Here is a 12311-nt window from a genome sequence, read left to right as displayed (position 1 = left end):
TGGAGGAAGGAACTGAGACTCCTAGAATGCATCTGTTATTATATCTACAATGAAATATCTCTGGGGTAAGCTATAGTATTTAAAAAGATTTATTAAGTACCTTCCTCAATAGCTTAAGGAAAGGAGTGCAAAGAGGCCAGCAGAGCAAACAGAATTCTGAAATGGAATTTGTCCATATACCAGAAGTACAATGTATTACCAAATTTTAAATGGGTGTGTCCTCCTGCAGGAAGTAGAAGCTTCGTAAACTTGTTCAGTCATGAAAACGCTGAAGTTGAACATCCTCTTCCATCTTTAAAAATATAACAGGCCGGGTGTGGTGGCTCATGCCTGTAATCCCAGCACTTTGGGAGGCCAAGGCAGGCGGCTTGAGGCCAGGAGTTCAAGACTAGCACGGCCAACATGGTGAAATCCCAACTCTACAAAAAGTGTAGAAATTAGCCAGGTGTCGTGGCGGGCACCTGTAATCCCAGCTACTCAGGAGATTGAGGTAGGAAAATTGCTTGAACACCGGAGGTGGAGGTTGCAGTGAGCTGAGATTGCACCATTGCACTCCAGCCTGGGCGAGAGAGTGAGACTCTGTCTCCAAACAACAACAACAAAAACATAACAAAACTCCAAACTAAAACTAAATTCATCTTCATTCTAATGGCTTCTAAACACTCTCAAAGGCAGTACGCATAGAATTATAGAATAATAAAATGTTAGAGTTGTTGGAACCTTAGAAATCACCTAATGAAAAGTACTCTAATTTTCCTAATGAAAAGGGAAGAGAGTCTTAAGGAGTGTTACATTCCTTACATTTTTAGAGCAACATGTACTTACTAAATTTGTTTTGTTATTTAAGCTTCTGATAATAGTGTAATTTTGTCAGTAAGTAGGATGTGTGCGTGTGTATATGTGTGTGTGTGTGTTTCTGTGTGTAGGTAGGTACGTAGATAGAAAAAGAAATCAGTTAAATGTTTCAAGATGGTAATAATAACCATCTTTTATGATATTTAGAATTGTGCCAGGTACTATTCTAAGTACTTTAAATCGACTATCTTTAAAGATGCAACAATTCTGCTGGTGCAGAGCCAGCTTCAGATGAGGAAACTGACATCTCAAGAGTTTAGATAATTTGTGCAGTGCCAGATGGCTAGCAAGGGGCAGAATGAACACTTGAACCCAGGATTTTTCCTGACTTCAAAGCCGAGCTTCTCTACCTGCCCGCAATGTTCCACTTATGTGCCATAAAACAAATACATGGCACTCTATTCAGATGATAAATTACTTGAAATATTATTAATATTAATTTTGATATTTAGAAATAACATATTTTGTCCTCTTATACTGTTGTGTCTGAATGATAATTACATTCTCACCAATATCTCCCTAAATCACAGTAGAAGTGTGTCATTTTCTTTAAATAAGAAAGTGATTAGAGAAGGTTGAATCATTGGTTAATAGTAGAGTATTTAAAATAGTTGTTCATTATTCTTGGAACATCACAATCATTAGCTTCAGATGAAATGGATGAGACACTTTAGAAGTCATTCTTGCATAGCTATAGGTACAGGCTAATCACTAGAATTTTCCACTTAAGATACATAGTTGTTTATTTTCACTGCTTTTGTGGGAGTAGGCAGGGGGTGACGTAAGAACACAGAAGTGGACTAATGTAATCCTTGGTTCATGACACATTGTCACTATTGGTGCATTTACAGGCATCCTTATTTATATAATTATTAATTTATAGAAATAATGTAATAAACACCCATGAAACCCTAAGCCAACATTAAAACTGGATACGGAACAATAATTTATGTGTGTGTGCTCCTCTTTGCATCATCTCATTTGACCACTGCCCAAACCTCAGGTAACTGCTGTCATCTTGAATCATCATTCCTTTGCTTACCTTTTTATTTAGTTTTGTCTTATGTGTATAGTTTTAAGAATGTAGAGTCTTAAGAAGTCCCCTCGAATTTTATTTAAAATTTTTTAAACCTGAAAATAGTTGAGAGTAGTAGCAATAAAACTCATACACCCTTACCCTAGATTCCCCAATTATCATTTGACCAAATTTGATTTTTCTTCTCTTCTCTTCTCTTCTCTTCTCTTCTCTCCTCTCCTCTCCTCTCCTCTCCCCTCCTCTCCTCTCCCCTCTCTCCTCTCCTCTCCTCTCTTTTCTCTTCTCTCTTCTGTCATTCTTCTTCCTTCCTCTTCCTCCTCCTCCTTCTTCACCTTCTCTTTGTCTTTCTTTGCTCTCATCTTCTTCTTTTCTCTATTCCCACTTCCTGAACCATTTTGAAGTAAATTACAGACATCATGGCTTCCTCAAATGACTCACTTGCATTTCTTGAGAATGATGTTTTCCTATATAACCAAACACCACTATCAAAACCTAAGGAAAGTAACACTAATTCCATAATACTCTCTATTATCCACTTTCAAATATCCATAATTTTCCAAAAAGTCTTTTAGAATCTGTTTATTATATCTCTAATTCTATTTTAATAGTTTTCCATCTTCTGTTTTGGGTTTTGTGAGAATATAATTAAGCTGGTTATTCCAAAACGGTTCCCACGTGGTACATTTATCTGATAATTTCTTCTTGGGGTCATTTAACTTGTTTCAATATCCCTGTATTGCATACAATATTTTCTGTATTGTATATTGGTCTGGTACATTTGATTAAGTTCAGGTTATGCATTTTTGGTAAGGATACTTAATAGCGAAGTCGTGCATTTCACATTGTATTCTGTCGAGAGGGACATGATTCAGGTGGCCCACTTCACTTAATTGTAACTTTTAATTAAATCTTTTCATTTTAGGCTGGACATGGTGGCTCACACCTGTAATCCCAGCATTTTGGAAGATCAAGAAGGGCAGATCACTTGAGCCCAGAAGTTTGAAACCAGCCTGGGCAACATCATTAAGCCCTATCTCTACAAAAAATACAAACAAATTAGCTGGGTGTGGTGGTATGTGCCTGTAGTCCCAGCTACTTGAGAGGCCGAAGTGGGAGGATTGCTTGAGCTCAGGAGTTTGAGACTGCAATGAACCATGATCGTGCCACTGCACTCTATCTTGGATGACAAAGCGAGACACTGTCTCAAATAAAATAAAATTTTTAAATATACATTTTTTCCACTTTATAGTTGTGTGCATAAATTCTTTAACACTCTTCCACTCATGAGGTGGATCTTAATTCTTCTCCCTCTAGCCACTATGCCATGAGAACACTTGGGCCATCGTTGGAGTGGCCTTTGGATGAGAAACTAGTCTCCTTCCAAGAGCCAGCAATGAACTAGTTCTGCTAGTGAATGAGCTTGGAAGTGGATATTGTGCCAATATTTGGTTATTAAGTTATATTTTTCTTTTTTTTTTTTTCTTTTTTTTTTTTTTTTTTTGTTGAGACGGAGTCTTGCTCTGTCGCCCAGGCTGGAGTGCAGTGGCCGGATCTCAGCTCACTGCAAGCTCCGCCTCCCGGGTTTACGCCATTCTCCTGCCTCAGCCTCCTGAGTAGCTGGGACTACAGGCGCCCGCCACCTCACCCGGCTAGATTTTTGTATTTTTAGTAGAGACGGGGTTTCACCATGTTAGCCAGGATGGTCTCGAACTCCTGACCTCGTGATCCACCCGTCTCGGCCTCCCAAAGTGCTGGGATTACAGGCTTGAGCCACCGCGCCCGGCCTAAGTTATATTTTTCAAGAAATTTTTCCATTGGGTACAATTTTTCAAATTGTTGGTATATCGGTGATAATAGAATTCTCTTATTACATTTTATATCTCCAGCAGGTCTATACATTGTTTTAATTCATGATACTATTTATTTGTGACTTTTCTCCTTTTTCTAGTACAATCTTGCCAACAGGTTATCTTTGTTTGTTTTTTCTTATTGTTGTTTTTTGAGACAGAGTCTAGCTCTGTTGCCCAGGCTAGAGTGCAGTGGCACTATCTTGGTTCACTGCAACCTCTGCCCCCAGGTTCAAGTGATTTCATGTCTCAGCCTCTTGAGTAGCTGGGATTACAGACACATGCCACCACACCTGGCCTGATTATTTTGGAAGAACCAATGTTTGCCTTTGTTAACGTTCTCCATTGTATCTATAATTTTATATTTCATTAATTTCTGCCTCTATTTGTATTATCTCTTTCCTCCTACACATTAAATTTAGTATCTTGGCTTTCCTAATATAAGTATTAACATCTAAAATGTCCCTTGCTGTATACTATGAGATTTGATATACAAGGTTTTAACTTTTTGAATGTATAGAGACAGTAAAAATGAATGTTTAAATATCATTATCTGCTAATTCTGACATCTGTATCAGTTCATCTTCCTTCTTAGTTGATTTTTCTCTTCATTATTGGTTGTATTTTTCTGTTTCTTTGCATGCCTCTAATTTCTGTTTCTTTGCATGCAGTATTTTTACTGCATCAGCCTTTACTTTTACCTTGTTGGGGGCCAGATCCTTTTGTATTGCTATAAATATATCTGAACTTTGTTCTGAGGTGCAGATTAAGCTCCTTGGAAACATTCTGATCCTTTCCAGTCCTGCTTTTATGATTTGTGATAGAACAAATAGAAGCAGAGCTGTGTTTAGTCTAGAGCTAATTATTCCCCATGTCTGAGGCAAGACCCTCCTGGTTACTCTTTTGGTTGTCCCAGAAATTATGAGTTTTTCTACTCTGGTAGGCAGAGGTAGACACTGTTCCTGGCCTTGAGTGAGTAGCAAGTACTAATCCCTTTAATCTTTTGGGGTAGCTGTAAGGGAGGAGACCGCCCGTCATATTGTCATATGCCCAATTTCTGCCTCCAAAGAAAGAAAATGTAAAAACTGAAAGGCAAAAATGAAATCCACAAGCAGACAGCCCGGCACCACACCCTGGGCCTGGTAGTTAAAGATCGACCCCTGACCTAATCGGTTATGTTATCTATAGATTACACACATTGTATAGAAATGCACTGTGAAAATCCCTATCTTGTTTTGTTACGATCTGATTACTGGTGCATGCAGCCCCCAGTCACGTACCCACTGCTTGCTCAATCGATCACGACCCTCTCACGTGGACCCCCTTAGAGTTGTGAGCCCTTAAGAGGGACAGGAATTGCTCACTCGGGGAGCTCGGCTCTTGAGACAGAAGTCTTGCTGATGCCCCCGGCTGAATAAACCCCTTCCTTCTTTAACTTGGTGCCTGAGGAGTTTTGTCTGTGGCTCGTCCTGCTACATTTCTTGGTGCCCTGACTGGGAAGCGAGGTGAATGGTGGATGGTTGAGGCAGCTCCTTAGGTGGCTTAAGCCTGCCCTGTGGAACATCCCGCAGGGGACTCCAACCAGCCCAGCGATGCAGATCCTGAGAGAGCTCCTGGGTAGGCATTTGCCCTGGTAGCACGCCTTGCCAGAGCAGTGTGTGGCAGGCCCCCGTGGAGGATCAACACAGTGACTGAACACCAGGAAGGAACGGGCACTTGGAGTCTGGACATCTAAAACTTGGTAAGACTAGTCTTTGAAACTTGCCCACTCGGTTTGAGTGGAGGTGTAGCCTGATCACCCATGGTGTGCCTTTATCGGCACTTCAATTTTGGTTTTGGTTTTGGTTTTGACCTGGTTTGAATTGCTTGACAGGATTGGTCTTGGGAACTTGCCTACTCCATTTGAGTGGAAGCATGGCCTAATCACCCATAGTGTGCCTGTACTGGCACTTTGGTTTTTGTTTTTGATTTGGATTGCTTGATAATTTGGTTTTGGTTTTGACCTGGCTTGGATTTCTGGATACTCTGATTTTGGTTTCGATTTTGGTTTGATGCAAACTGCAAAAGTGTGTGTGTGCCCTTTTTACCCGTTCTTTGTTTTGTGGTGTGCGTGTGGTGCAAGCATGGTGTTTTGTCTCAAAGAAGCATGGGTCAGGCACAAATAAGCCCACCCTACTAGGAACTATGTTGAAAATTTTCAAAAAAAAAAGAATTTAAGGGAGACTATGGAGTACTATGACACCAGGAAAACTTAAAACTTTTTGTAAGATAGACTGGCCAGCATTAGAGGTAGGCTGGCCAGTAGAAGGAAGCCTGGACAGGTCCCTTGTTTCAAAGGTATAGCACAAGGTAACCTGTAAGCCTGGGAACACAGACCAATTCCAGTACATAGACACTTGGTTACAGCTGGTTTTAGACCCCCCACTCCCAGCACACAGTGGTTGAGAGAACAGTAGCTTAAGTGCCCGGCAGAGGCAAAGAAAGACCAGCAGAAAGAGAGAAAGGAAAGAGACAAAGAGGAAAAGAGGCAAAGAGAGAGGAAGAGACAGACAAAGAGTTAAGGAGAGAGAGAGAGAAAGAGAGAGGCAGAGAGAGAGAAGAAGAGACAGAGGCAAAAGGAAAGTCAAAGAGAGAGAGACAAAAAGAGAGAAAGAAAGAGAGACACAAGTAGTTAAGAAAAAAAAAGTGTACCCTATTCCTTTAAAAGCCAAGGTAAATTTAAAACCTGTAATTGATAATTGAAGGTATTCTCCGTAACCCTATAACACTCCAATACCACTTTGTTGTCAGTGTAAACAAGGGCATATCCTGAAAGCACTGAAGCCTTCCTATCAAAAATCCTTAACCCAGTAACACATGGATGGCCCAAATGCATTCAATCTGTAGGGGCAACTGCTTTGCTAACGACAACAACAACAACAAAGTAAAAAAAAATAACTTTTAGAGTAAACCTCATTGTAAGCACATTTCACCAGTTCCGAAGTATCCAAAAAAACAAAAAGAAAAGGAAAAAAAAAGGGGGATGGAATTTATATAAAACCAGTATTGTATTGTAAGTTCTTGTCCTGAAATAAATTAACCGGTTGTTTAAAGAAAGAAATATCTGTAATAAGTCAGAAAGTTAAGGCATGTCGAAGAATTGTCTGTGAAAGTCATGAAAGAGAAAAATGTTATAAAAAAGAATTTATGCAAAAAATATTGTATAATTTAAAAGTAACTAGGCCTCCTGAATGTAAAACTATTGAAAAAAATTTATGTGCAAAGTGTATAAGGAAAGTAAAATATATCTTTGGTAAAAAGATTATAAGGCAACATAAGAATGTACATTTTTACCTACATTAAAAAGTTAAAAAAAGAATTATTGTTTTGAAGGTTTAAGCAAGTTTTAAAATGTTAATTGTAAAGAAAATTCTGTGTGTAAACATATTAGCTAAAGTTAAAGAAGTATCATCCAGTTTTTCTGTGAATTGGACCTTAAAGTAAAAGCATAACAGGTTTTTCTTAAAGCACTAACCTGCTCTTTAGCAAAAATTATAAAAGGTTAAAAAGAGTCTATAAAATCTTACCTCATGGTCAAACATTAAAATTTAGATAAATATGTCTACAAGGTTTTATTAAAATTAGGTTTAACATTAATAACACACCAATATAAAATAAAATTTAGCTTATCTGGTATAAAAGTCATATGAGAAGCATTGTTAAATGTAAAATGGTATTTGGCTTTCTTTGGTTTAAAAACTAATAAAAATAGGTGCTAAAGGAAATTTCTCAGTAAAAAGGCACTAAGGACTATCAAGTCCACTGTCAAGGTCCCCACATTTAAAACAAAAGGTCAATTTCTTAAAAATTATATACTTGGTTTATCTTCCACTTTCCTTTCTCTCAAAAACTAAAATTCTTTTAGCAGATACCACCCCTAGAATTTCCAGTAAACCAGCACCAGCCTGAAGATCATGTTCTCATCAAAGGGTGGAAAGAAGAAAAACTTGAGCCAGCCTGGGAAGGACCCTACCTTGTGCTGCTAGCCACCAAGACTGCTGTTCGTACAGCAAAAAAAAAAAAAAAAAAAAAAAAAAAAAAAAAAAAAAAAAAAAAAAAGAAGAAGAAGAAGAAGAAAGGATGGACTCATCACACCCAAGTCAAGAAAGCGCCACCCACTCCAGAGTTGTGGGCCATAGTCCCAGGATAAAACCCTACCAAACTAAAGCTAAGAAAAATTTAACTCTTTTCATCTATTCTATTACTCCTTCTTCTTTCCTTGTTCTATTGCTAACCGTCTAGTTATTAACATAACCAAGTCAAGTTCGCCTCAAACTATTGTATTTAATGCTTGCCTTGTTATACCCTGTAAGGACTTGCCAAGTCAAAGACAGGTTTCTACTTCAGAAAAGTACTTCTCTACCTCCCGACTCTTCTCAGACTGGGCATTAGCAAACTAGGACCATTTAATTCAGGGAGATTTCAATAAAGACCCCAGTGCCAAACAGGAGTCTTGCCCCCCGATGTAGAGCTTTCATGCCATAGTTGGTCCAACGTTCTGTGGACCACTAAACAGCAAGGATGGACTGCCCCAACTGGTTTTTGTAATTTCCTAAAATCATACATTCATTTTACTAGAGGATCATAGAAGTTAAAGACTTAAAATAAACTTTAGCGATTAAGACAGAATACCAAGATGCAAATGCCTGGTTAAAATGGATCAAATATTCCATCTGCACGTTAAACAAGCAATTGTTATGCTTGTGCACATGGCAGGCCAGAGGCCCAGACTGTCCCCCTTCCACTAAGGTAGTCCTCTAGTTGACCAGGCGTAGGCTGCATGGTAGATCTTTTCTAGGATTCTACAGCCTGGAGTAATAAGTCATGCCAAGCTCTCTCTGTTATATCCCAAAGTCCGGCACCCTCCGGGTCAGCCCCCGAGGGCCATCCAGCTTCCATCTCCCAACATTAAGTTCACTTCGTGTCTCTCACGACAGGGAGGAAACTTAGCATTCCTTGGAGACCTGAAAGGATGCAGTGAGCTTAAGAATTTTCAAGAGCTTAACAGTCAGTCAGCCCTTGTTCATCCCCGCGCAGATGTGTGGTGGTATTGTGGTGGACCTTTACTGGACACTCTGCCGAATAACGGAAGTGGCACTTGTACTTTAGTCCAATTGGCTATCCCTTTCACCCTGGGATTTCATCAACCAGAGGGAAAAAAATAAGACATCGTAAAGCAAGAGAAGCCCCTTATGGGTCTTTCAACTCTCACGTCTATTTAGATGCAATTGGAGTCCCACTAGGAATACCAGATCAATTTAAAGCTTGAAATCAAATAGCTGCAGGATTTGAGTCAATATTTTGCTGGGTGACAGTTAATAAAAATGTAGATTAGATAAACTACATCTATTACAATCAACAGCAATGAGCTTTTCATGAGTTGAAAGAAAAACTCATGTCGGCCCCAGCCCTGAGGCTACCTGACCTGACAAAACTCTTTACACTCTATGTGTCAGAAAGAGAAAAAATGGCAGTTGGAGTTTTAATCCAGACTGTGGGGCCCTGCCCAAGGCCAGTGGTCTATCTCTCAAAACAACTAGACAGGGTTTCCAAAGGCTGGCCCCAAGGTCTAAGGGCCCTAGCAGCAAAGGCCCTGTTAGCACAAGAAGCAGATAAACTAACCCTTAGGAAAACCTGAATATAAAGACCCCTCATGCTGTGGTAACTTTAATGAATATCAAAGGACATCATTGGTTAACAAATGCTAAATTAACCAAGTACCAAAGCTTGCTATGTGAAAATCCCCACATAACCATTGAAGTTGCAACACCCTAAACCCCACCACCTTGCTCCCGGTATCAGAGAGCCCAGTTGAACATAACTGTGTAGAGGTTTTGGACTCAGTTTATTCTAGCAGGCCCAACCTCCAAGACCATCATTAAACATCAGTAGAATGTGAGCGTTACATGGACGGGAGCAGTTTCACCAATCCCTGCAAAGTGACTCTGAAGAAGACGACAAGCCCTGCTCCAGTCACACCCGGAAGCGGACTGGTCCACACACGGCCGAAGCATGAGGAAACTCATCTTAGGACTCATTTTCCTTAAAATTTGGACTTTTATAGTAAGGACTTCAACTGACCTTCCTCAGACTGAGGACTGCTCCCAGTGTATACATCAAGTCACTGAGGCAGGACGAAAAGTTTCTATGGTCCTGTTATTTTATGGTTGTTATAAGTATACTAGGACTCTAAAAAGAACTTGTTTGTATAATGTTATTCTACACAAGATATGTAGCCCAGGAAATGACCAACCTGATGTGTGTTATGACCCATCTGAGCCTCCCATGACCACAGTTTTTAAAATAAGATTAAGGACTGAGGACTGGCGGGGACTCATAAATGATATGAGTAAAGTGTTAGCCAAAACAGAAGAAAAAGGGATGCCCAAACAAGTCACCTTAAAATTTGATGCCTGTGCTGTCATTAATAGTAGTAAGTTAGGAATAAGGTGTGGTTCTCTTAATTAGAAAAGAGGCTATATGGCAGAAAATAAGTACATCTGTCATAAATTAGGACTGTGTGGAAATAAATGTAAATACTGCTCTTGTGTCATTTAGGCCACTTCAATAAAAAGAAAAATGAAAAGGATCCAGTCCACCTTCAGAAAGGAAAAAATGACCCTTCCTGTACTAAGGGACAATGTAACCCCTTAGAGCTAGTAATAACCAATCCCCTTGATCCTTGCTGGAAAAAAGAGGAATGTGTGACCTTAGGAATTTACTGGGTCAGACTGGATCCTCGAGTAAATATCTTGGTTCGAGAAGTTTGCAAACGCTCTCCTGAGCCAGTGTTTCAAACTTTTTATGATGAACTAAATGTGCCAGTACCAGAAATTCCAGGAAAAACAAGAAATTTGTTTTTGCAATTAACAGAGTATGTAGCCCAGTCTCTCGAGGTCACTTCATGTTATGTATGTGGAGGAACTGTAAAAGATCAATGGCCGTTGGAAGCCCAAGAATTAGTATGTACAGACCCAGTTCCTGATGAATTCTCAGCTCAAAAGAATCACTCTGATAATTTCTGGGTCCTAAAAGCCTCAATTATTGGACAGTATTGCATAGCTAGAGAAGGAAAAGGATTCACTCACCCTGTAGGACGACTTAGTTGTCTGAGATAGAAACTGTATAATGGTACCACAAAAACAGTCACTTGGTGGAGTTCAAATCACACAGAGAGAAATCCGTTTAGTGAATTCCCAAAGTTGCAGACCGTGTGGACCCACCCAGGAGTCCCATCGGGAATGGACAGCCCCCACTGGATTATACCAGATATGTGGGCATAGAGTTTACGCCAAATTACCTGACCAGTGGGCAGGTAGTTGTGTTATTGGCACTATTAAACCATCTTTCTTCCTACTGCCCATAAAAACAGGAGAACTCCTAGGCTTCCCGGTCTATGCTTCCCGTGAAAAGAGAAGCACAGCTATAGGAAATTGAAAAAATGATAAATAGCCCCCTGAGAGAATCATACAATATTATAGGCCTGCTACTTAGGCACAAGACATCTCGTGGTGATACCAGACCCCCATTTACATGATCAAATGAATCATACCATTACAAGCTGTCTTAAAAATAATCACTAATAAAACCAGCAGAGCCTTGACTATTCTGGCCCAGCAAGAAACTCAGATGAGAAAGGCTATCTATCAAAATAGATTAGCTCTTGACTACTTGCTAGCAGCTGAAGGAGAGGTCTATAGGAAATTTAACCTTACTAATTGCTGCCTACACATAGATAATCAAGGGCAAGTACTTGAAGACAGAGATATGACAAAACTGGCACATGTGCACCAGTGCAAGTGTGGCATGGATTTGATCCTGGGGCCATGTTAGGAGAATGGTTCCCAGCGCTTGGAGGATTTAAAACTCTTATAATAAGAGTTATAATAGTAATAGGAACCTGCTTACTGCTCCCTTGTTTTCTACCTGTATTTCTTCAAATGATAAAAAGCTTCATTGCTACCTTAGTTCACCAAAATGCTTCAGCACAGGTGTACTATATGAATCACTATTGATCTGTCTTGTGAGAAGACATGGGTAGTAAAAATGAAAGTGAGAACTCCCACTATTGAGTGAGAGTCTCAAAGTGAGGGAATAAGGGAGGAGACCACCCCTTATATTGTCTTACGCCCAAAGAAAAAGTAAAAACTAAAAGGCAGAAATGAAATCCATGAGCAGACAGCCCGGCACCACATCCTGGGCCTGGTAGTTAAAGATTGACCCCTGACCTAATTGACTATGATATCTATAGATTACAGACATTGTATAGAAATGCACTGTGAAAATCCCTATCCTGTTTTGTTCCGATCTAATTACCGGTGCACACAGCCCCCAGTCACGTACCCCCTGCTTGCTCAATCAATCACGACCCTCTCACAAGGAGCCCCTTAGAGTTGTGAGCCCTTAAGAAGGACAGGAATTGCTCACTCAGGGAGCTCGGCTCTTGAGACAGGAGTCTTGCTGATGCCCCTGGCCGAATAAACCCCTTCCTTCTTTAACTCAATGTCTGAGGAGTTTTGTCTGTGGCTCACCCT

Source organism: Rhinopithecus roxellana, chromosome 11 (genome assembly GCF_007565055.1).
Source record: "Rhinopithecus roxellana isolate Shanxi Qingling chromosome 11, ASM756505v1, whole genome shotgun sequence".
NCBI classification, from domain to species: Eukaryota; Metazoa; Chordata; class Mammalia; order Primates; family Cercopithecidae; genus Rhinopithecus; species Rhinopithecus roxellana.
Note: the sequence above shows the minus strand (reverse complement) of the source record.